Genomic DNA, 27,724 nt, shown 5'->3' with positions numbered 1-27,724 from the left:
GTTTATATTCTTAAGAGAAGTCTTGCATCTTCTTAAAAGTATTATTTAATATGCTCTCACAGTAGGGTGATCAGGGAAAACAAGCAGGAGCATATTTGGTTGGAACAGAAATTGAAGTCAGAGGAAAGCAGCTGATGGGAATGCTTAAGACAACAAGCACTGTTTGGGCTGGGGCGAATGAAAGGCTAATCCATCACCTTCAACAAATATGGGGACTTCTTAGAAAGTGATTAGATTATAATGTAAGAATCAGGCCAGTCTTATCCACAGGGAATTACAGATTAAGAATAAGAAACACATGGTCCCAGGCTCCCATGTATTTATAAGTTAAATGGAAGACAAGAGATTCTGTCAGAACAGGACAGCTATATTCACCCAAAGAAGAGAGTTATCTATTAATAGGATCTTTGGAATTAAAAGTGGTTTTCTTTATGAGTTGTTTTAAGTAGAAATGCACAAAGTGTCAGGATTTGTGTTATTGAGCTCTTTAAAATATTGCTTATTTTTAGTAGGCAAAACCAACTGAAAGGACCCACTTATGGTATGAAGCAGGAAACAGTGGAGGCAGAGTTAGTAGTAAAAATCCTTGCAACGCTTGGCTTGGCTCAATTATTGGAGACGTCTTGTCTGTCTACTCTGTACCGTAGTGATCTCTGTCCTCTCTGAACTTACTGACTTTTCTGCTCAGATATATTGGCTTTCTTAAACAGTTAGCTGGAATTTCCTGTCTTAGCTCTCCAGCTAGGATATAAAGAAAGCCCAAATGGATATTATAGATACCATTTATTTTGTACTTATGTGCCAAGTAATGTGCTAATGTATGAGCTGTCCACAGTGCTCTGAGTATGTTAAATCTATGAAAACATCTGGATGTGAAGGTGATCTGTCATTAACATAATGTCATCCTTTTGGTCAGTTATTGCTCTGGCTAGAAAGGTGATCTTTTTCTTGTTTTTTCCAAATACATCTCTCTTAAAATTGCTCATGCTCCAGATAGAAAAGAACAGGTTTTGTTCAAGAGTATGTGAGAAGACTCCTAGTAGAGGCTGCAAAGGAAAAAAGAAATGAAACAAAACTTCTTGAATACAGTTAAATCAACAGAGCTGAACAGAAGATCTAAGAATTGAATCCAAGCCAGAGAGAAAAAGCAAGGCAGACTAAAGGGTGCTGATCTTTATCTGTCCTCTTCCTCAAGTGTCATAGTAAGTTCAAACTGAGCAGGCATTGTGATGTAAAGGCAGAGTCAATCAGAAGGGCAAGTACAGAACAGCAGGAACCATGTTATTTAAGGAATAAGACAAAAGACAAAAGCAGGAGACATAGATTAGTCACTGGGAAGTCCTTCTCTGGATCTTAGAAAGTAAGTCAGGGATCCAGGAAAACTCTGGTAGCTGAGTATTGTAAGGAAACAGCCTCCCACCTTGTGTTGAGAGAGCTAACATCACACATTGCAAGTTAGTTCACTGAAAACTACCTCAAAATAACACTGAAATGATTGAACTGTCAAACTTTTATGTGGATCTTCAAGTGCTAAATATATAAGCAAAATAAGACATAAAAGATAAGTTACATAGTAAAGAAAAACTAATAATACAATAAAAACATTAAAGTTATTAAAGCATGGAAAAAAGCTAATCAAATCAATGAAGTTACTAAAAGAGAATCATCTAGTGTTCTATGAAATAATTTTCATAATAGATAATAATACCATCTTTATTTGCACAGGGAATAATGGAGAAAAATAACATGGGTTAAAAAATAGCTATTTGTGAATAACAATATAAGATGCTTTTACTTTTATAACACATATACAGAAAAGCTAGAATGTAGCAGTGGTACCAACAAAGAATTTCCTTAGCTTCAAATTAAGATTGTGAAGGACTATTTTTTTCCTTTTTGTTGTCATTTAAAAAAACATTTTACAAAAGTGATGTGATTGCTTCTTAGAAATGAATGCTCATGACACAAATACAAAACAATCACAGTTAGAGACCACAAAGAGTTTCAGAGTATACAGAGAGAATGCCCTCCATTTTTATTTTGTAGATCTCACATATTCAAAAGTTATGAACTTCTTGTGCTAAAAAATAACATGAAGTATAAAACTTTACAGCCTTTACCAGAAGCTGTGACTAGTCTTAACTATTTGTGTGAGGCAGGATAGCAGCTGAGTAAGTGGAGCTGGGTGGAAAAGCACTGTGGTGATGAGTCAGGTATATTCATAGACAAAGACCTATAAAGTTGAAAGGTTTTTGTTATGCCATGCATGATTTAAACAAACATTTTAGCTGACTCTGCCCTTGTTACAGAAGAAAAGATTTAAGGATGTTCTGACATTGATAATTGTAGTCACGGTGCACTCACTATCTTCTACATTCAAATTTTCAACTCTGCTTTAACTTTAGAACCAGAGATACACAACTGGTTTAACAATTTTCCATTAGACTGCATAGTAAAATACACATAACAGAAATGACAGCTTATGACCAATGAAAGCAATAATTCAGGATATGACATGGGTTTAGAGAAGTAAATGAGTAGTAGAATAGAATTTCTGTTTATAGCAGATAACTCTTTTAGGTGATGTAAGATTTTTTTTTTATAAAGAAATTCCAAATTAACTGACTTTGATGCTATTATCATCACTAGTTTGGGGCTTTTGTGAATTTCTCTGGAAATCTTTCAAGAAACTATCAACTGAAGCAAGCCAAACAGAATCATCAAGCTTATTTTTTTTTTGAAAAATAAACCTTTATTTTAGGTGATGTGAAAGGCAGTAACATCCATGGAAATTTAAGAGATAATATCAAACCTAAAATTTTAAGCACAAATTTACCTAAATATTTAGATAAAAAAACTTATTTTAGCATTTTAAACCTGATAAAGCTTTAGTCAGCATATCAAACTCAAAACCTCTTCCTAAGTCCCTCACTTTAAATCCAAGCCTTAACAAAAACTGATCAGGATCTTCTTCTACTTCTCTCTTTAGGGTTCTGTAGTTTTCATTGTATAAATCTTTCACTTCTTTTGTTAGGTTGATTCCCAAGTATTTTATTTTTTTTGAGGATATTGTGAATGGAGTGTTTTTCCTCATTTCCGTTTCAGAAGTTTTGTCGCTGATATACAGAAATGCCTTTGATTTATGCATGTTGATTTTATATCCTGCCACTTTGCTGAATTCATTTATTAGTTCTAGGAGTTTTTTTGTAGACCCTTTTGGGTCTTCTAGGTATAGAATCATGTCGTCCGCAAATAGTGATAATTTAAGTTCTTCTTTTCCTATTTTTATGCCTTTAATTTCTTTCGTCTAATTGCTCTGGCCAGTGTTTTGAGAACTATATTGGATAGAAGTGGTGAGAGAGGGCATCCCTGTCTTGTTCCAGATTTTAGAGGGAATGCCTTCAATTTTTCTCCGTTCAGAATGATGCTAGCCTGAGGCTTAGCATAGATAGCTTTTAAAATGTTGAGGTAAGTTCCTGTTATCCCTAGTTTTTCTAATGTTTTGAACATAAAGGGATGCTGTACTTTGTCAAATGCTTTTTTTGCGTCTATTGAGATGATCATATGGTTCTTATCTTTAAGTCTATTGATGTGGTGAATAACATTTATTGATTTCCGCATATTGAACCATCCTTGCATCCCAGGGATGAATCCTACTTGATCATGGTGCACAATTTTTTTGATGTGTTTTTGTATCTGATTCGCCAGAATTTTATTGAGGATTTTTGCATTTAGGTTCATTAGAGATATTGGTCTGTAGTTTTCTTTCTTTGAGGTGTCTTTGTCTGGTTTCAGAATCAGGGTGATGTTGGCCTCATAGAATGAATTTGGAAGAGCTCCCTCTTTTTCTATTTCCTGACATAACTTGAAAAGTATTGGTATAAGAGAGAAGTAGAAGAAGATCTTAGAAGATGGAAAAATATACCCTGTTCATGGATAGGCAGAACTAACATCATCAAAATGGCGATATTACCAAAAGTTCTCTATAGGTTTAATGCAATGCCAATCAAAATCCCAATGGCATATCTTGTAGAAATAGATAAAGCAATCATGAAATTCATATGGAAAAATAAAAGACCCAGAATAGCAAAAGCAATTCTAAGCAGGAAGTGTGAATCAGGCAGTATAGTGATGTCAGATTTCAAACTATATTACAGAGCAATAGTAACAAAAACAGCATGGTACTGGTACCAAAACAGGCGGGTGGACCAATGGTACAGAATAGAGGACACAGAGACTAATCCACAAAGTTACAACTATCTTATATTTGATAAAGGGGCTAAAAGCATGCAATGGAGGAAGGATAGCATCTTCAACAAATGGTGTTGGGAAAACTGGAAATCCATATGCACCAAAATGAAACTGAATCCCTTTCTCTCGCCATGCACAAAAGTTAACTCAAAATGGATCAAGGAGCTTGATATCAAATCAGAGACTCTGCGTCTGATAGAAGAAAAAGTTGGCTCCGATCTACATATTGTGGGGTCGGGCTCCAAATTCCTTAATAGGACACCCATAGCACAAGAGTTAATAACTAGAATCAACAAATGGGACTTAAACTAAAAAGTTTTTTTCTCAGCAAAAGAAACAATAAGAGAGGTAAATAGGGAGCCTACATCCTGGGAACAAATTTTATACTCCTCACACTTCAGATAGAGCCCTAATATCCAGAGTACACAAAGAACTCAAAAAATTAGACAATAAGATAACAAATAACCCAATCAACAAATGGGCCAAGGACCTGAACAGACACTTCACAGAGGAGGACATACAATCAATCAACAAGTACATGAAAAAATGCTCACCATCTCTAGCAGTCAGAGAAATGCAAATCAAAACCACCCTAAGATACCATCTCACTCCAGAGTAATATTGGCAGCCATTCTGAAGTCAAACAACAACAAGTGCTGGCGAGGATGTGGGGAAAAGGGTACTTTAAAAAAAAAAAGAGAGAGTGAGAGAGGGGAAGGAGAGAGAGAGAGAGAGAGAGGAGAGGATTTTTTTTAATATTTATTTTTTAGTTATCGGCGGATACAACATCTTTGGTTGTATGTAGTGCTGAGGATCGAACCTGGGCCGCACGCATGCCAGGCGAGCGCACTACCGCTTGGGCCACATTCCCCAGCCCAAAAAGGGTACTCTTGTACATTGCTGATGGGACTGCAAATTGGTGCGGCCAATTTGGAAAACAGTATGGAGATTCCTGGGAAAGCTGGGAATGGAACCACCATTTGACCCAGCTATTGCCCTTCTCGGACTATTCCCTGAAGACCTTAAAAGAGCGTACTACAGGGATACTGCCACCTCAATGTTCATAGCAGCACAATTCACAATAGCTAGACTGTGGAACCAACTCAGATGCCCTTCAATAGATGAATGGATAAAAAAAAAATGTGGCATTTATATACCATGGAGTATTATGCAGCACTAAAAAATGACAAAATCATGGAATTTGCAGGGAAATGGATGGCACTAGAGCAGATTATGCTAAGTGAAGCTAGCCAATACCTAAAAAACAAATGCCAAATGTCTTCTTTGATATAATGAGAGCAACTAAGAACAGAGCAGGGAGGAAGAGCAGGAGGAAACGATTAACATTAAACAGAGATATGAGGTGGGAGGGAAAGGGAGAGAAAAGGGAAATTGCATGGAAATGGAGGGAGACCCTCATTGTTATACAAAATTACATATAAGAGGTTGTGAGGGGAATGGGAAAATAAACAAGGAGAGAAATGAATTACAGTAGATGGGGTAGAGAGAGAAGATGGGAGGGGAGGGGAGGGGGGATAGTAGAGGATAGGAAAGGTAGCAGAATACAACAGTTACTAATATGGCATTATGTAAAAATGTGGATGTGTAACCGATGTGATTCTGCAATCTGTATACGGGGTAAAAATGGGAGTTCATAACTCACTTGAATCTAAGGTATGAAATATGATATGTCAAGAGCTTTGTAATGTTTTGAACAACCAATTAAAAAAGAAGAAGAAAAAAAAAGAAAACTGATCATCAGGTTGTCAGTCTTTCTTCTGAGCTACATTCATGCCCAAATCAAACTATCTAAAGTTCATTGCTTGAGCTCTTAAGATTCTGTTCTTCATTCTATCTGTGTGCAGAAAACATCAGACAGATGAGGGTTTCATTTCCCCAAAGCCCGAGAACTCTAGGAAGCAATTATATCAAACTGACCGTGAATGGAAAAATAAAAGCAAGATTTCTATCAATATTTGTTTAATGTAAATTTTACCTTTTCGAATATCGAGCTATTAATCTATCTGATTCAAAAAGGTATACATGAAATGTACAGCATTTTTCTTTTCCCTCCCTCCTTCTCCAGCCCCTCTGCCAGGCCCCATGGGTGTGTGTCCCTGGGTGTGGGTGTGGGTGTGGGGCAGGTGGATGTATACTGGGGATTGAAGCCAGGGAGGCTGTATCATTGAGTCACATACCCTGGCCTTTGTATTTTGAGACAAAGTCTGAGTAAGTTGCCCAGGTTATCTCCAACTTTGAATCTTCTTGCCTCAGCCTTTCAAGCATTTCTTTCAATTTTTATCATGTTGCCAGCCATTGACAAGTGGTAGCAGGTCAACTTCCAGCTAGAAGTCTACATTTTGTTTATATAAAATTTAATGGAATAATTTAATTTCAAGAAAGATTTGGTCTTTTTGATTGACACAAATGCAGATGAAACATAAGGAAGAAACCAATGAATTTAAAGACATTTCTCATAAGGATATATTCCAGGGCAGGTGTCATTTTGAAAGGAAGACAATGTGTTAAAGAACTGATGGACTTTCAGGTTTGAAGGAGAAAATGAAAGTAGAATATTAGAAGAAAGAAGAGTCAAAGAGAAAGGGTTTAGAATGGAATTTAAGTAAAAGACTTAAAGGAATGAAGAAATAGGGTAGAAAACTAAAGAACAGTAAAATAAGAAATTTAACTGCTGTACTTTTGTAGAGTGTATATTAGGAGGCATGGAGAGTAACCCTATGACAAGACATGACTAGAATTAAGGATGGAGCTAACTTAGAAAATGCAAAGATAGAAGCACGAGAGAAATGTCATAAAGCTTTCAAATTCTCAAATGCTAAAAAGTAGTGAATAATTTTCCTAAAACTTGACTTGCTGGACAAATTAATTTCTTATATAACAACTACAGGAAGTCCTTGCTTTGTATATATGTGAGATTATAAAACTGACCATAAGCTGAAACCATGCAAAAGGATCATAATAATCAAAAGGGAAAAATCATCATTGCCACATGATCTTTAAAATTTGTTGGTCAAAATATTAAAAAGCTTCTTGGTATCAGCCAAAAATGAATCAAGGAATGAAAAAAGTTGAGCCTATTTTATTTAGTGCACTATAATTTAGAACATAGACCAAGAATAAGTGCTTTATTTCTTTGTAAAACTTAAAGAAGATGAACAGTGGTTGCCTTCTTCTTGTCATATAACTTAAAACATGGTTCATGCATATCTTTTCTGTGCCTGGGCAAAATGTCATACTCCTAAGTTTGGAACAGCTTCCAACATTTTATTCTTTGCACTTCCAATGTCGTGAAATATCTCTGAGAGTTCATTTAATGTAAAGGTGGCTGAGTTTTGTTTCATTGGTTTAAATTTGTTTTTGCTAGCATCACTTTCTCTGGGACATCTTCATTATTTTTTGTTTTAAATACTTTCCAGTTTCATTTTCATTGTTTAATTCTTTTGTTGCACTTCCATTTTTAAGTCTCTCTTTTTGCCCATCTATTTCTATAAAATAGGAGACAGTGCTATCTGTGAACTGAAAACAGTTATAATGTGATCAACTTAGTGGTAGATTTTGACAGAAGAGATATTATTGGCTATTGATGTTATTTGCATAGGGATTGTTGACTGAAGGGCTAGTGGCAAAGTTTGTTACTCACAGTGAATATATTCTGGTAATTAAAATCTGAACTTTGGTTTTTGGGGGATTGGTGTTATTTAACTAAATTATGGTAACTAAAATTTGTGTATATCAGAACTATACAAAGTAAGGATTAGACGTCTGTAATGATGAAGTTCTTCCTTTCCATATGCCAGGTACTATTATAAGAGTTCTATGTATTATTTCACTTAATTATCAGGGCAACCCAATGAAACAAAACTAGTATTGCCTCATTTTGCAAACAATGTGATTGTAGATATTCATCTGGCCACATTATAGAATTAATTATCCACATATTGGGGAGAATATAAATTTCCCACAGTCATGATAAATCCAAAGTTTTTCTCAATAGTGCTGATTTACTGATATAGGAATATGGAGTAACAAGTAACATATATTCATCTGGAATGTATATGTACAGTAAAACATCAGGTTCTCAGAATAGTAGAACGAAGGCAGACACATACAGATGATGTACTATTTCTTAAACGTTTCAGAAAGATCTCTAGAACAAAAACTATAGGATAGGACTGGGGTTGTGGCTCAGTAGTAGAGCGCCTGCCTAGCATGTGTGAGGCACTGGGTCTGATCCTCAGCACTACATATAAATAAATAAAGGTTCATCAACATCCAATAAAATATTTTAAAAAATCTACAGGATATATAAAGAACTCAAATAATTTAAGACCAATAAAAAACCCAAATAACCCAATCAATAAATGGGCCAAGGAACTGAACAGACACTTTTCAAAAGATGACAGTCATTAATATGGTAATATATAAAAATGTGGATGTGTAACCGATGAGATTCTGCAACTTGTATTTGGGGTAATAATGGGAGTTCTTAACCCACTTGAATCAAATGTATGAAAGATGATATGTCATGAGCTTTGTAATGTTTTGAACAACCAATAAAAAAATAATTGATCAACAAATATAGGGAAAAATGTTCAACATCTCTAGCAATTAGAAAAATGCAAATCAAAACTACTCTAAGATTTCAACTCATTCCAGTCAGAATGGCAGTTATTCAGAATTATAAGCAACAGTAAGTGTTGGCAAGTACATGGGGGAAAAGGCACAGTCATACATTGCTGGTGGGACTGCAAATTGGTGCAACCACTCTGGGAAGCAGTATGGAGATTCCTTAGAAAATCTGGAATGGAACCACCATTTGACCCAGCTATCCCACTTCTTGGTTTACACCCAAAGGACTTAAAAACAGCATAGCACAGTGACACAGCCACATCAATGTTTATAGCAACACAATTCATAATAGCTAAATTGTGGAACCAACCCAGATGCCCTTTAACAGATAAATGGATAAAGAAACTGTGATTGATACACACACACACACACACACACACACACACACACAATTGGAATATTACTCAGCATTAAAAGAAAAAACCATGAAATTTGCAGGTAAATGGATAGAGCTAGAGAATATCAAGCTAAGTGAAGTAAGCCAATCCCACAAAACCAAAGGCCAAATGTTTTCTCTGATAAGTGGATGTTGATCCATAATGGTGGTGGTGGTAGGGAGCATGGGAGGAATGGAGGAACTTTGGAAAAGGGAGGGAGCATGGGGGTAGGAAAGATGGTGGAATGAAAAGGACATCATTACCCTAGGCATATGTATTAAGACATGAATGGTGACTATACGTTTTGTACCACCAGAGAAATGAAAAATAGTGTTCCATATGTGTACTATAAATTGAAACACATTCTGCTGCCATATATAACAAATAGGAATAAATAAATAAATTTAAGAAATAATCCATGATGATTAAAAAAATTACAGAACACTGAATAAAGTAATGGAAGAAACTTAGAAGATGTATGACCTCCCATGTTCTTGAATAGGCAGAATTAACATTATCAAAATGGCCATACTACAAAAAAAAAATACAGATTGTATGGTATCCCCATCAAAATATCAATGACATTATTCACAGAACTAGAAAGAGAGTCCTAAAATTCATTTGGAACAATAAAAGATCCAGAATAGCCAAAGCAATACTGAGCAAGAAGACTAATGCTGAAGTATCATATATACTGAGCTCAAATTATATTAGCAAGCTACTGTAACAAAAACAGTATGGTATTGACATCAAAATAGATATAAAGGCAAAGCCACACAGATGCAGTCATCTGATACTCAAAAAAGGTGCCAAAAACATAAGTTGGAGGTGAGAGAGCCTTTTAAACAAATGGCCCTGGGAAAACTGAGTATCCCTATCTAGAAGAATAAAATTAGATCCTTATCTTTCACCCTGCATGAAAGTCCACTCACAGTGGATCAAAAACCTAAGAATTAGACCAGAAACTGCAACTGCTATAAGAAAACATAGGCTCAACACTCCAAAATACTGGTACAGGCACTGACTTCCTTAACAAGACTCCAAAGCTCAAGAAATAAGACCAAGAATTATTAAGTGGGACAACATCAAATTAAAATGATGTGGAATAGAGGAGGTCGCCTTCCTGACTGCGTGGAGTGAAACCAAGAAAGCAGACAGGCAGCTTCTTAGCAAGGTGGGTGAACAAAAAAAAAAAAAAAAAAAAAAATCAGGGCGGATGTAGTTACTGGAATTTAAAACTAGACATTCAAAGCAGATAAGGAACTCAGGAGGTTGGATATAATAAAATAAGGAAGAAATCCTCAGTGGCATGGTCACTGACACAGCCAGGCTCTTAGCACCAGCTACAGACCTCCCTCCATGAGCACAGCAGAGGAATAAGTGAATTAAAGGAACCCACATTTTTGGGAGGCCTGAGGTATGTCTGGGTACATAGTGTTTAGAGATCAAGACATTGCCTGCCAAAAGACACGCTGCACAATATCCATGTGCAGGAAGACACCACCATTTCTCCAGGTGGTGAGAGGACAAAGGATGAAACCATTTTGCTGACAGCTGAGGGGGTCAATTACTTGCAAAACTGAGTTTGGATCAAAATATAGGCCCAGTAAACACTGCACAACTTAAAATGTGCTTAAATGACCAGGTGAAAGTCAAATGTGGAGAGAGGTTTACACAGGGAACAACTGATTGGGGAAACCCATTCTGCTCTATCCCACCCTTTCCAATCCGAATGCTTGCAGGAGCCTACTGGCTAGGAACTAGGAAGAGGGGGGTGTGTGGGGGGTGGAGGATGGGAGAGAGTATATGGAAACTGAACCCAAGACCAGGAAGCGTGGGGTCTGAAGGTGATGTTGGGTACCCTCCAACATAAGTGGAACCAGAGGTGATCCTTAGGGTACAGTCTTCCGGCGTAGACCAGCAAGTACTGGGTATTGGAGGTGTATGGATTTAAAATTTCCAGACCAACTGGAATTCAGTGAAGAACCTGGAGCCCATCTAACCTAAACTCTGCCTCCAGGAATTCCGCATATGGGATTAGCTCTCTCACTCCAGCAATCCAGAGGATGGAACATCACTCTCCAGACAACCACACCTAAAACTTTTGAGAAGAGAAGCTGAGAATATTTTGAAGTCCAACAAAAAGAATTCTTTTAACTTTTCATAAAGATCTTTTTAAAAATTCTTTTTCTGTCTTTAATGTGAACTTAATTGTACATGGAGATTTATACATATTTATATTTATTTTTTTCTCATTTCTAGCATTTTGAAGCCAGTTATTTTTCATGGGTTAGTTTTTTGTGAACTAGGATGTTTAATTAGCATATTTTAGTTTTGTTTGTATTCTTGCATTTTTATTTTTAATTTTAAAAAGATTTTTACTTTATATATTTTTTCTCCTACTTATTTCCCTGATTCTCTTCTAACAGCCGATCTCTATTGTTTTCTCTTTCATTCTTCCTTTAATTTTTTACTTCTTCTCTTCTCCTCCTTCAAAATCATCACACCCTGTATCACTTCTGTTCTCTCTCTGTCCACCATTTGAAATTATAAATCCTTTTGCAAATTTGCTGTTTTTATTATAGGCAATAACTGATCATATCCTTTCTGTTTATTGTGATAATTAACATTGTAGACATCATAGTAAGAACTATTTGGTTTAATGCTGTATATTGTTTGCATTGGTTGTCATTATTATTTTTCTCCTCCTAAACAGTGAGGTACTAGAAACTTTCGGGGACACCATAATTCCACAGGGTAGAAACTCTACTGCCTTAGATCCTTACTGTTAGATGGGTAGATACAAAAACAACATGAAAAAGCAAGGAATGCAAACTGCCCCTAAAAAAACAGAGATACTCCAAATACAGATTCTATCACCACCATAATGGAAGAAGTGTCAGAGAAGGTGTTTAGAATGTACACAGGTAAACTGAAATCTGTGAAGTAAAGGATGGTATAAGAAATGAAACCAGAAAGAAAATACAGATACCTAGCAGACCCAAAAGGGTCTACAAAGAAACTATTAGAGCTAATAAATGAATTCAGCAAAGTGGCAGGATATAAAATCAACACGCATAAATCAAAGGCATTCCTGTATATCAGCGACAAATCCTCTGAAATAGAAATGAGGACAACCACCCCATTCACAATATCCTCAAAAAAAAAAAAAAAAAATACTTGGGAATCAACCTAACAAAAGAGGTGAAAGACTTATACAATGAAAACTACAGAACCCTAAAGAGAGAAATAGAAGAAGATCTTAGAAGATGGAAAAATATACCCTGTTCATGGATAGGCAGAACTAACATCATCAAAATGGCGATATTACCAAAAGTTCTCTATAGGTTTAATGCAATGCCAATCAAAATCCCAACGGTATTTCTTGTAGAAATAGAGAAAGCAATCATGAAATTCATATGGAAAAATAAAAGACCCAGAATAGCAAAAACAATGCTAAGCAGGAAGTGTGAATCAGGCGGTATAGCTATACCAGACTTCAAACTATACTACAGAGCAATAGTAACAAAAACAGCATGGTACTGGTACCAAAATAGGTGGGTGGACCAATGGTACAGAATAGAGGACACAGAAACCAATCCACAAAATTACAACTATCTTATATTTGATAAAGGGGCTAAAAGCATGCAATGGAGGAAGGATAGCATCTTCAACAAATGGTGTTGGGAAAACTGGAAATCCATATGCACCAAAATGAAACTGAATCCCTTTCTCTCGCCATGCACAAAAGTTAACTCAAAGTGGATCAAGGAACTTGATATCAAATCAGAGACATGGCGTCTGATAGAAGAAAAAGTTGGCTATGATCTACATACTGTGGGGTCGGGCTCCAAATTCCTCAATAGGACACCCATAGCACAAGTGTTAATAACTAGAATCAACAAATGGGACTTACTCAAACTAAAAAGTTTTTTCTCAGCAAAAGAAACAATAAGAGAGGTAAATAGGGAGCCTACGTCCTGGGAACAAATCTTCACTCCTCACACTTCAGACAGAGCCCTAATATCCAGAATATACAAAGAACTAAAAAAATTAGACAATAAGATAACAAATAACCCAATCAACAAATGGGCCAAGGACCTGAACAGACATTTCTCAGAGGAGGACATACAATCAATCAACAAGTACATGAAAAAATGCTCACCATCTCTAGCAGTCAGAGAAATGCAAATCAAAACCACCCTAAGATACCATCTCACTCCAGTAAGATTGGCAGCCATTAGGAAGTCAAACAACAACAAGTGCTGGCGAGGATGTGGGGAAAAGGGTACTCTTGTACATTGCTGGTGGGACTGCAAATTGGTGCGGCCAATTTGGAAAGCAGTATGGAGATTTCTTGGAAAGCTCGGAATGGAACCACCATTTGATCTAGCTATTCCCCTTCTTGATCTATTCCCTAAAGACCTAAAAAGAGCACACTATAGGGACACTGCTACATCCATGTTCATAGCAGCACAATTCACAATAGCAAGACTGTGGAACCAACCTAGATGCCCCTCAATAGACGAATGGATAAAATAAATGTGGCATTTATACACAATGGAGTATTACTCTGCATTAAAAAAATGACAAAATCATAGAATTTGGAGGGAAATGGATGGCATTAGAGCAGATTATGCTAAGTGAAGCTAGCCAATCCCTTAAAAACAAATGCCAAATCTCTTCTTTGATATAAGGAGAGTATCTAAGAACAGAGTAGGGACGAAGTGCATGAGAAGAAGATGAACATTAAACAGGGATGAGAGGTGGGAGGGAAAGGGAGAGAGAAGGGAAATTGCATGTAAATGGAAGGAGACCCTCAGGGGTATACAAAATTACATACAAGAGGAAGTGAGGGGAAAGGGGGAAAATATAAGGGGGAGAAATGAATTACAGTAGAGTGGGTAGAGAGAGAAGAGGGGAGGGGAGGGGGGAGAGGGGATAGTAGAGGATAGGAAAGGTAGCAGAATACAACAGACACTAGTATGGCAATATGTAAATCAATGGATGTGCAACTGATGTGATTCTGCAATGTGTATACGGAGTAAAAATGGGAGTTCATATCCCACTTGAATCAAAGTGTGAAATATGATATATCAAGAACTATGTAATGTTTTGAACAACCAACAATAAAAATTAATTAAAAAAAAGAAAGAAAATACAGGAAGTGAAAGATCACTTCAATAAAGAGGCAGAGATTCTGGGGGAAAAAAAACAAACAGAAATTCTTGAAATGAAGGAAACAATAAACCAAATTAAAAATTCAATAGAAAGCATTACCAACAGATTACACTACTTGGAAGACAACCTCAGGCAATGAAGACAAAATATATAATCATGAAAATAAAGTTGACCACAGAGAGAAGATGTTAAGAAACCATGAACAGAACCTTCAAAAACTATAGGATAACATAAAAAGAGCAAATTTAGGGTTTACTGGGATAGATGAAGACACGGACATACAAACCAAAGGAATTCACAATCTTTTCAATGAAATAATATCAGAAAATTTCCTACACCTAAAGAATGAAATGGAAAATCAAATACAATAGGCTTATAGGACCCCAAATATACAAAATTACAAAAGACCCACACCAAGGCACATTATAATGAACAAGTCTAACATACAGAATAAGTTTAGAATTTTAAAAGATATGAGAGAAAAATATCAGATTACATATAGGGGAAAACCAATTCATATCTAAGCTGATTTCTCAACCGAGATCTTCAAAGCTAGGAGGTCTTGAAATAACATATACCAAGCTCTGAAAGAAAATGGATGCCAACCAAGAATCTTATATTCAGCAAAATTAAGCTTCAGATTTGCAAGTGAAATAAAAATCTTCCATGATAAACAAAAGTTAAAAAAATTAGAAAGCCTACATTACAGAACATTCTCAATAAAATATTCCATGAAGATGAAATAAAAAAAGAAGTGAAAAACAGTAAAGGGAGGAAGTACATTAAAGAACTAGTCAATCAATGGAGAAACTAATTCAAATTAAAAACTGGAAATAATCCCAAATGACTGAGAATATACAAATCGTATCGCAATAATAACCTTTGACATTAATGGCATAAACTCATCAATTAAAAGACACAGACTGGCAGACTGGATTGAAAAACAAGACCTAACAATATGCTGTCTCTAAGAAACTCACCTCATAGGCAAAGATATCCACTAAAAAAACAACATATCACTCACAGGGATCTCGTAAACAAGAAGGTGTTTCTATCTTCATATCAGATAAAGTAGACTTTAAGTCAATGTTAATCAGAAGGGATAAAGAGGCCATTTCATACTGCTTAAGGGAATTATACATCAACAAGTGACAATCATAAATATTTATGCCCCAAACATTGGAGCACCTATGTACATCAAACAAACCCTACTTAATTTCAAGAATTAAACAGACCACAACACAATAATATTGGGTAACGTTAACATGCCTCTGTAACCATTTGACAGATCGTCCAAACAAAAACTAAATAAAGAAGCTATAGAAGTAAAAAATATAATTGATAATTTAAACTTAAGATACATATATAGAGTATTTCATCCATCAATGTCTAAATATACTTTCTTCTCAGCAGCACACAGAGCCTTCTCTAGTATAGATCATTTAATGTAAGGTATCATATATGTTGGCATACAATTGTAATATTACCTTAATATATTTTTAGCATCTGTACTTTAGCTGTATTATTTCTTCTCTATTTCATATATTTCTGCTCCTACTCTTATTTTTTTCCATCTTACTATACAACTGGAAAATAATTTGTTATTCTTGCTTCTTTCTGGTACAGCTACTTTAAGTTATAAATGTTCACCTCACTACTGTTTCATTTCAGAGATCCTGATATTTTAAAAGTTTTATTATCACTTAGCTCAAAGTACTTTTTATTTACTTTTCTTGTGTTTTCTTCCTTGACTGCTGAGATGTTTATAAGTTTGCCATTTAATTTTGAAATAGTTGACATGTGGGTGGGTATATATGTTAAGGTGATTGACTTCTAATGTAATAAATCATAGAGAAAACATAGCACATGATTTCAAATTTAAAAAAAGTAATGAAAATGCTTTTCATATTGATTGTATTGGTTACATACATGTCAAAACTGATCAAACTGCATACTTAAAATATGTACATTTTATTGTACTTCCATTTTACCTCAATAAAGCTTTGGAGAAAAAAATAAATTTCAATTCCATCTTGGAGGGGTCAAATGTTTAAACCATTGCAATTTGTATGCATGTATATATGTATTGGTAAAGCATAGAATAGAAGAAATTACCAAGTATATAATGTATATATTTCAACAATATACAAGTTTTACTATTTCAGATGTGTGTACACTTAATAAATAGTTGTTAAATGTTAAAAAACATTCAAAAAACTTTACACCAATCCTCCCAATCAATAAATGGGCAAAAGAACTAAACAGACATTTCACAAAAGAAGAAATACAAATGGTCAGTAAAGATCTGAAAAAATTTTCAACACATTTAGCAATCAGCAAAATGCAAATCAAAACTACATTGAGGGGCTGAGGTTTTGGCTCAGTTGTAGAGTTTGCCTAACATGTGTGAGGCACTGGGTTCAGTTCTCAGCAATGCATATAAATAGATAAAATAAAGGTCCACTGACAACTAAAAAATATTTTTAAAAAACTACATTGAGATTTCTTTTCACTTCAGTTAGAATGGCAATCATCAAGAGTAAAAAATATAAATTCTGGTAACAATGTGGGGGGAAATGTACACTCATACATTGTTGGCAAAACTTAAAATTTGTACAACTACTCTAGAAAGCAGTATGGAGTTTCCTCAAATGATTAGGAATGAAAACACCATATGACCCAGCTATCCCACTCCTTGGTATTTATCCTAAAGAACTAAAATCAGCATGCTATAGTGATACAGGCATATCAATGTTTATAGCAATACAATTCACAATGGCCAAGTACTAGAACTAATCCAGTTGCCCATCGAGAAACAAATGGTTATAGAAAATGTAGTACATACAGACAATGGAGTTTTACTCAGCCATAAAGAAGAATGAAATGATGGCATTTGCCACTAAATGGATGAAAATGGAGAATATTATGCTAATTGAAATAAACCAGACTCAGAAAGTCAATGGCCAAATATTTTCTCTTATATGCAAAAGCGAGAGTGAAATGAGGGAATAAAAAAGAGAAAAACAGGTTAGGGCAATTCCATGAAAACAGAAGATAGATTCATGGAGTAAAGGAAAGGGACCTAGAATTGACCAAATTGAGAAAGAGAGGAAATGCAGAATGAAATTGACCAAATTTTGCTATGAACATATACAAATACACCACAATAAATTCCACCTATATGTTTATTTATAAGACACCAATTAAAGGAAACCAGTAGAGGATGGGGAACATGAGGAGGTAGGAGGGAAGGGCAATCCTTAATAGGTACTGAAATAGAGCAAAATGCATTTCATACATACATGAACATGTCAAAATGAAATACACTATTATTTATAACTATGATGTACTAACAAAACAAAAAACTTCTGAAATATTAGCTAACAAAAGAATCTTCAAGCTGATATTGATTAAGTTATTAGAAAATTTTAATTGAGTCCCCTTAAAAAGTCTCATTATAGAGATCATTGCTACAGAAAGCTTTTAAAAATTATGTACATTTTCTTGTCCAATTTTTCAAATCATAGCTATAGTATTTTGTGAATTAAGATATTACACAATACAACTGAACTCTGACAATGATTATGCCATGTCATTATTCAAAACATCTATAAACTTTATGGTATATGTTTTCTACATCTTAGTACAACATGTTGAATAGTTGGGATTAAATATGTATGACTGAAGAAGACATTTATTAACAGACATTAAGGGAAGATATATGAGTACAAAGTCTCAAAGAATATTCAGACATTGAGTATCAGTTAATTCAATTTTTACATCTATAAACTTAAGCCACTGATCAAATGCTCAAAGTTTAATATTAAATAGAACTATTTTGCTTTAGAAACAGACTGTATTTTAAGAAATATGATGAAACAAAAACTTTAAAAATTATATTCCTGATTTTAACATGCTGATAATCAACTCAGCACATCTTGAGATTTTTAGAAATACAAAATATTTGCACTATCTATGGTGCTTAATGTTCACTTTAAATTTTGATTTTGGTGCCAGAGAATATTCATTTTAAATGTTTTGAATCACCTCTAGAAAGCAATGCTGTTTCTCTAAGAGGTTTATTTTGGAAGTATTTTTACTAGCAGACAGATTTATCGCTGGTAACTTGCTGTCAGTCTGTCTGTGACAAGACAGAGCAGACAGACAGGGTGCACACCAGAGCAGATGGGGAATGTGTACACAAGAGCAGCTACACTACCGGCTTTAAGGGAGGCATGTGGTCCACAGAGAGAAGTGAAAGGCAAGTGGAGCCAAGTAAACCACACAGGTCAGGTAGGGGAAGAGACACATATGGGCTAGGGAAGACATGATTCCATATGCTGGCAGGACCAACGGACTCTAAGTGGAGGAGACCAGAAGCCAGGACTGACTGAATTTTTGGACAGATATAGACACAGCATTAAAAGTCATGGTATGAGAGCCACTGGTATGAGAGCAGTAAAAGTAAAAACTTTTCCATATTAACTCATAATTCATTTTCAGTACAAATACAAATTCATATTATTCAGTTATTTATGTAAAAACATTCAAAAATCATTAATTTTTTTTTATCTTTAAAGAGAAGAGTTAGCTCAGTAAAAGGAGAGTTGCCACCTTTACTGCCAAATTCTTCAAAGGATTTTTCACAAATTGGTTCAGAAAGCTGTAAAAAACATGGTGGCTATTTTTAATTTTTTTTTAAAGTGAGATTTCTGGAGTAAGACTACTTATATTCACTGTGGTTACTGGAAAATTGAAAAAGTCAAAATAAGAGGATAATATTAGACCTTATAAAATATATATAGTCAGAGCAAATGTCTGTGATTTATGTAGAGGAAGCTCTAATAATTTAGACAGGTTATACTAAGTGATTCTGTAATCAATTATTTCACCCAAGTTCCTTATTCCAGCTATTTATAATGCATGATTCACTGAAAACACAGAATTCTTAGTGGTCAACTTTTAGAACACTCATCCCTTATATTAAGTAATAATTATAAGGTGGCATGGAACAATGAATAAGGAAACTGATAAATAAAAGCTGCAAGGCCAATTCTACAGTCATGAACAAAAACTGCCTGAAAAGTGCTATTAAGTTAATGAAAACATCACTTAACAGATTAGAATATATCTTTAGAATGGAGAGAGGAATGCTACAATTCTTAGCAGTACATGCAGGCAAAAATGGTACTGTATCATATATGCTAATATGAATTGAATTTTAAAATCTGTTTACAAGACAAAGTATAGATTTTCAACTACCTAATTCATTTGAACCATATTTAAAAACATTTCAGACAATTCAATTTCTTTGCACATTCTGAATGACACCATATTTTAGAGTCTATTACTGATTTTTCATTGCTGTCTTTAGAAGAAAGTTATTATTCAACAATGAAGAAGAGATATAACTCCATAGTGTCATTTCAACAAGAGGTATTTTCAGCAATAAAATGAGTGAATGTTTAGCAAATATTCAGTAAGTTCAGTTAATGTAAACAGTCCGGACTACTGACTCAAAATTAGGGCTACCAAGTTGTACACAATTCAAATTCACCTAGCAATTGCTAACATTCCACTGCATATTCTGGTGAGGAAATGTGGCATTCAGGTACATGTTATCAATGGCCCAGTTCTATATCCAAACCAAAAAAGTCCCATCTAAATTTGAAAAATATAACTTTTCAAATTTAACTTCTTAACCAGTAAGACATTTATTATGTTTGGTTTCTTTTTCTCCCCACTCCCTTTACATTATACTACTATCTAATTTTGAAGTGTTCAGATTTATATCAGTCTTCTGGGTAGTCTGAAATTATAAAGAAAAGCCTGTCTAAGCCATAAAAGGGGCAAGGAACAATATGACTGATCGTGGAGGAAATACGCTAAAAGACATCAGGCATCCATCTGGACAACAAACTTTCAGTGAATCTAGGTTCAAGTTTTTTCTTATCAGCAGGTAGAAAATGATGCTATAAGGTAGAATACTGACATGTAGAGCTTCCTCTACATGTCTAGATCCTTACTCTTTAGGTGAGACAGGAGGGCTTAGGGTAGCAAAACTGTCTACTTACATCTGACATTAAGTGATCTTGTCTGCAAATCCAGAGCGCTGTATAATTTTATACTTTCCTTTATGTGTGCTATAGCAATAACCTTAATAATTTGTTGGTAACCATGAATTATGGTTCCCATGGACCTTAGAGAACTGGTAAAATGAGTCTGAAGAGAAAGAAGGTTATGTTTGCACTCTCTCCTCCACACACACACTTCAGTTCCTCTCTCACTGTTTTGTATTTTCTTCTACTACTAACAGGTGACATACTTTACTTATTTATTTTGATCTTTGTCTTCCCCACTAGAATGCAAGCTCCATGTGGAACTTTATTTGCTGAAATTCTCTGTGGTGTTCCTGGCACCTGGAGCAATGTTTGGTACATAGTATATACCTGCTGAACCCAAAGAGGCACTCTGGGAGCACTTGGAAGGGACTGAAATTACCCCAGCCTCAGCAGTAGGGTAATGTAACCTCAGGCAGAACCAATCTGGCAAAGAGTGTCCTGTCAGTCATGTGAAAGTCAAAGTAAGCTGCACCCAAACTTATAGGAAATCAGAGATATCAACACTCTCCAACCTTGCTGGTTTTCAAACATGTATATTTTTCTTTCCCTTTTCCCTTGGTAAAAGCCTCCTCATCAACAGTCACAGATTATATCAACTTTTTTTTTGTGGGGGGGAAGCAACACATCACATGGGATCATTTTTAATTTAATCTTTACTACTACTCCAATGCCTCTTTCAATTTTATTGTTTCCAGATTTCTATGTCTTACAGACATTTTTTTCATTCAAATATCCTTTTCTTTTTGAATTCTCCACCCTATTTTCTATCCTTTTGAGGATCTAGTTTCTGCATAATATTTTGTGATCCTTATCAATGTCATAGGGAACACAGAAAAACATGAATAAATAAAACCCCTTGTTGTTTTTAAATAGAATTAGAGACAAGAAAATGGGAGTTATCTACAAATTCACTCCTATAGGATTAAAATAATAAATAATAGTTCAAAAATGATAGCCTTGAATTCTAAATGGCTGACATTGTATAATACTGCATTAAATTTTTATAGTATCTTGCTCATCTGGAGAAATACTGAAAAAATCTTTCCAGAAATGGTAGAAATTGCCCACATAGAATTTCTACAAATAAGTGAGGCAGATATTTGCTATTGCCATTTTATAGAAAACAATAAACCAAAATATGGACTATAAAATAAAAGAAGATTCTATTACATCATTCTCTGAAGAACAGTGTGCTTTACTGGTCAATTTTACTAGTAAGTTTAAAAACAAGTGGGGAATCAGCTACTTATCACAGATTCAAAACCTCTCAAATATCCACCATTCACTTTATGGTACAATTATGGAAAAGTCCAACTTCACTTTAAGTATAAGGCCAACATTGTCAATAATGAAGTAGGAAGTTGTAGAGTACTATAGTTGCTTTCAAATAGTAAATAAAAAATAAAAATAAAAAGTTAAATAAAAATAATATGACTGTACTGAAAATAATGGTCAGTGATATTTTAAGTAAAAATTTAAATTTTCTGCACCTTTTAAAAATTTATAGGTGCATAGTAAATACAATTCATAAATCGAAGTTATTATGAGCAATATATCTATTTTTCTTATAAAGGGAAATAGACTTAGTTATAAAGGAAAAATATAGTATTAAATAAGTATGTGTTTTCTTAGGCAATCTCACTACTATCATTTGAAACTTTCAGTCAACAGGTAAAATATAACAAGAAAAAAACCTTTATGATTTAGCAAGCTCAAAGGAAAAAAAAAGGATTGCATTAAATTGAATTTACAGCCTAAGTATCCATTACAAATTTGTGGTCAGTACATACATGGAAAACTTCAAGTAATATTAATACTTTAAATTATAAATTATAGGATTATTGATCAGAGAAGTTGGTGTTTCAAAGGTACTTCAACAACTTTTGGTTATTTCCATTTGAATTTCTTTTTTTTTTAATTTTTAAATTTATATATGAGAGCAGAATGCATTACAATTCATATTACACATACAGAGCACAATTTTTTCATATCCCTGTTTGTATACAAAGTATATTCACACCAATTCATGTCTTCATACATGTACTTTGGATAATGATGTCCATCACATTCCACCATGATCTCTAACCCCATGTTCACTCTCTTCCCCTCCCACCCCTCTGCCCTATCTAGAGTTTGTCTATTCCTCCCATGATCCCCCTCCATACTCCACTATGAATTCTTGTCATCACCTCAATCCATCACCTCAATGAAACAGGTCATAAAATAATTTCACCATCTTCTGCCTTTAAATGATTTCCCTTCCAGTTCCTCTACTTCTGGTAATGTTATTTTCATTGTCCAGTTACTTACACTGGAGCTTATTGTTGCCTCTTCCCTTTCCACATCTGATCTATTTAACATTAAGGAGAGTGGAGTCTTCCTTAGTGTATCCATTAGTTCTCTTATTCTTTGCATTGTCATTGCCATCACTCCAACACATACTTCAAATATATCCTTGCGTTGTCATCAAAGCTTGCTCAGTCTACCACCTGGGACTTCTTTTTCTTTTCTTTATGTTCTTACTAAACATTCACTGCTCAACATTTTAAAAGACTCTTTGAGGAAAATCCCTGATTTTAGTTGAAAAAATTCTGTTTTTATAAATAAGTATGGGTGTTTTTATAAATAAGTATGGGTAGTGTTGGGGGTGCTAGTCCTAACTTTTCTCTTATTTGATGCAATCTAATGTTGATGACAGCTTCAACATTAAGAGACACCTACTAGCAGAAGGATCAGAAAACAATTTTTCCTTTGTTAATTTCTAGGCGAAAAGATAGCCATGATGAGCTCTTATTCAATGCTATATGTTCTGCTGCCAGAATAGCGTCTGGAAAATAGTGAGTATTCAATAAATATTTGAGCACTAAATGGATATGTGCTGAGGTGTATATATGAAATCTTCTGATTTATGTCAAACCCCACAGGATATAGAGGGTTGCATAGCAAGTTCTGTCCTAAGAAAAAGATTCGTTCAGAGAAGAGCTAAATAATTAAGATGACTTAGTATAATATCAAGTGAGTATGATAAAGATGAAAAGTAATATCTTATTTCTGATAAATTGCACAGCAAAGTTCAGCCTGGTAGTAAGGAGCAAAGGTAGAAATAAACTGTGTTCAATGACCATTTTATAATTTCTTTGGAAAGAAACCCTAAGATTAGAGCTAAGATGAGCCTTACAAGGCTGTGGTCTCAAAGAAAGCATTAAGGTGGTTTCTACTTGAGCTGTGAGTGACCACCACAGTTGAAGTGTAACCCTGATGCAATAATTATCTACTACTATGGGATAAATTACCTCCCAACTTGGCAGTTTAAAACAATGAAACACTTATTATCGCATGGTTTGTGTGGGTAAGAAATTGAACACAGCGTGGCTGGGTGGCTCAGGCTCTGGCTCTGGCTCAGGGTCTCTTACCAGGCTACAATCAAGGTGTTGGCTGAGGGTGAAGTCATCTCCAGGCTCAACTAGGAGAGAATCCTTTTCCAAGGTCACTCAGTGGCTGTTGGCAGACCTTAAGCCCTACTGGCACTGGGCCAGTGATACCAGTTCCTTACTATGTGGGTTTCTCCACAAAGCAGCTTACAGCACGGCAGCTGGTTTCCATCAGAGTGAGCAGGCAAGAAGACAAGAGAGAGCCTAAGGTCTGTCAACATTCACTGGTCTTACCATGTTCCCCTTTATCCTCAAGCAGCAGGCTTGACAGAATGGTGGAATGAATTTTGGGAGATTGTTATGATGCCTGCTAGGTGGCAACACCTTGCAGATCTGGAAAAATGTCTTCCAGGATATGGAATTCACTCTAAATCAGCACTTAATATACAGTCTATTTACCCTCAATCTGGGGGGTGAAGGGACATAAGTGGGTCAGCTTTTCTTCCTCTTACCCTTAGGATTCACTAGGAAAACTGCTGTTTCCCATGGTCTGACTTTAGACTCTCCTGGTATAAATGTCTTGGCTCCACAGGGAGAAATGTTTCCATTGGGAGATAAAATAATGATTCCACAGAAATGTAAGCTGAAACTACTGTCTTGTCATTTTTGAGCTCCTTAAGTGGAATCAACAGAAGTAGAGAGTATTGCTATACAGGGTGGATTATGGATCCTCATTTCCAAAGGAAAACTGAGTATCTACTACACAATAGGGGTAAGGAAGAATATGTCTGCAATACAGGAAGTGCTCTGGTGTATCTGCTAGTACTTTCTCCAATTACTATCAATAGGATACCACAACAATCTAATTCAGGCTAATGGCCATGATTCTTTAAGAATGAAAGTATGGGTCATTTTTCCAGGCAAGGAAACAGCTAAAAGCAATGGGAATACTGGTAGTTGAAGACAGCAGTCATAAATATCAGATATGACTACATGATCAGTTGCAAAAAATAAAGAATGTAATAGAATGTCTTCTCTTTAAAAATATATATGTATATATTAGTTATTGATAGACCTTTATTTTATTTATTTATATGTGGTGCTGAGAATCGAACCCAGTGCCTCACACACATGCTAGGCAAGTGCGCTAACACTGAGCTCCAGCCCCAGCCCCTTCTTTATTTTGACATGAATATGTGTATGCAGACATACACACTATTTTAGTTTTTGTCTCCTCTTTCATATTTTATTTTAGTTGTAGTTGGACATAATACCTTTATTTTATTTTTATGTGGTGCTGAGGATCGAACCCAGGGCCTCACATGTGCTGGATGAGCACTCTACCGCTGAGCCATAACTCCAGCCCCTCTTTTTCTATTTTCGTAAATTTATTTGTTCTTGGGTTGGGGTTGTGGCTCAATGGCAGAATGTTTGCCTCACATGTGTGAGGCACTGGGTTCGATTCTCAGCACTGCATATTAATAAATGAATAGAATAAAGGTCCATCAACAACTAAAATATTTTAAAAATTTATTTGTTCTTTTCAGTTATACATGACAGCAGAATCCATTTTGATATAATTACACAAGCATGGGATATATTTTATTCTCATTAGGATTCCGTTCTTTTGAATGTACATGATGGTGGAAATCACTGTGTTGTTTTCATATATGTACATGGGCCATAATATTATGTCCGATTCATTACTCTTGTCTTTTATTCCTTTATCATCTAAGATGTATCAATAATAACTTTATCATGCAATATTTAAATTATAGGATACCAAAGGTGAGAAGAATGCTATAAGGCAAGGACAATAAAAAGACTTTGTACCTACTTCTGGGAAAAGGGTAGGTATGTTTTCAGTTGTACATGGGGTAACTGTTCCATGTTAGATGCAAGTATGACTTTATTAATTTCTTTAACTGGAAATTAAGTGTGTCTTAAAGAGATGTATATGAGTGCCAAATTGGCATGGGGGCCATTGTGGTAGATTTTTAATGTATAAATTTGGCTAGGTTGAAATACATTTTCCAGAATTATTTTTCCTATGTTTCTGGTTAGGATGGTACACAAGGGATTTTTTTTTCCATTTGGTGGGAAATTTGGAGGCTTAATGTGAGACAGCAGCATTTCTAGCACACACATGTTGTCACTTATCTGCTGGCTCATCTTATGGTGTGAGCCAATAGCTAGGATGGCATCTGCTCCACCTTCTCTTGAGTTCTCCAGCATCTTCGACTCCTGGAGCAGACATGTGTGTGTTTAGCTCCATATGACAAAGGGCAAACACTTCTACGGGATGCCCAGACGACCAAAAACAGAAGCAATAAGAACTGAGAAGGACTTCAGTCCACCTCCATCTTTACATAGATTCCAGCTCTTGTATATGGGTTCTAACTCATTCTTGCTCTCTGCCACTTTATATCTAGTTTCCTTTACTAGGTATTTGCTTTGTGGACTCAAGTTCCAGGATCAAATGCAAAGTTAACACTTACTGACACTGTTTCACTAGTTCTGGTCAAATATTTATAACAAATATTTTCCTTTATACTGAAATAATGCAGTCTGTCTTCATTATTTGTACATTCCATATTTATAAATTCAGTTATTCACTAAAATTTATTTGTAACCCTAAAATCAAAATCAACATGGCAGTTTTTCAATCATTCACAGACATGCGCAAGTGCAGAGAGGTTAAAAAATTGAGTCACTGTTCTTAGCTAAAGTTGAACAAGGCCGTACTCTTCCTTCTTGTTTCAGCTCTCACACTGTAAACAAGTGTCCTTTCCCCAGATGACTTAGTATCATGTTTTTCATATTTTTGTGATTTCTCTGTTTCAAATGGCCCCCAAATATAGTGCTGAGGTACTATCTAGTATTCATAACTATGAAAAGGCTGTGATGCATCTTATGGAGAAAATATGTATGCTAGATCAGTTTTGTTTAGGCATGAGTTAGTACTGCTGGCCATGAGTTCAATGTTAATGACTCAACAATGTATATTAAATGAGTTGTCTTTAAACAGAAACATATAAAACAAATATATATATTGATTGGTTGACAAAAATGTGACCAGAGGCTCACAGGAACATGACACTATACATCCCTTAAGAATAATGATCCAGTATTTGCTAATTTGGTATTCTCAGTGACTTCATAGAATATAATCACCATGAATAATGAAAATACATTGTATAATATATGTACACAAATACATACATAAATTATGTATATAAACATATTCGTGTGTATGGGTGTGTGTGTGTGTGTGTGTGTGTGTGTGTGTGGGTGTGTCTGTGTCTGTGTCTGTGTGTTTTGTAATGTACAAATCTCCTAAGGGCTGTTTTTACAATTAAATTCTGAGAAACTTATAAAATTTAGCTATAGTGATAGTGAAACTCACCTGAAGTTTATGTATTAATGGTAGTGGTATTTAATTATCACAATAGTTCATTACCTAGAATTTGAGTCATTCTCCAAATTATTTCCTCCCAATATGTAAACATCTCTGCAATTCTAAGACACTTAGGGATTAACTATCACCTATGATTGTTACATGGAGTAGTTTGTGTTCCAAATATCTGCTTATTCTGCTTATTCTCCAGCATTCATGGCCAGAAATGTCCATTTCTGTTATTAGTCACAATCAGATACCATTGCTCACTTTGTGTTATCATACAAATTGGTTGGGAGCTGTGAAAGCCAAAATAAGAAAGCAACGACAATGCCACTCTCTTTCCTTACCCAGAGACTCACGTACAGACCCTGT

General features: G+C 35.1%; 1 protein-coding gene across 10 annotated transcripts in view; it reads right to left on the bottom strand.

Annotated features, from left to right (window-relative positions):
• Nucleotides 1–27,724, bottom strand: part of Arb2a (ARB2 cotranscriptional regulator A) — a 460,304-nt gene that overhangs the window by 122,360 nt on the left and 310,220 nt on the right. The window lies entirely within an intron of this gene.

This window comes from Callospermophilus lateralis, chromosome 5 (genome assembly GCF_048772815.1).
Source record: "Callospermophilus lateralis isolate mCalLat2 chromosome 5, mCalLat2.hap1, whole genome shotgun sequence".
Taxonomy (NCBI): Eukaryota; Metazoa; Chordata; class Mammalia; order Rodentia; family Sciuridae; genus Callospermophilus; species Callospermophilus lateralis.
This window is presented reverse-complemented; position numbering and strand designations above follow the sequence as displayed.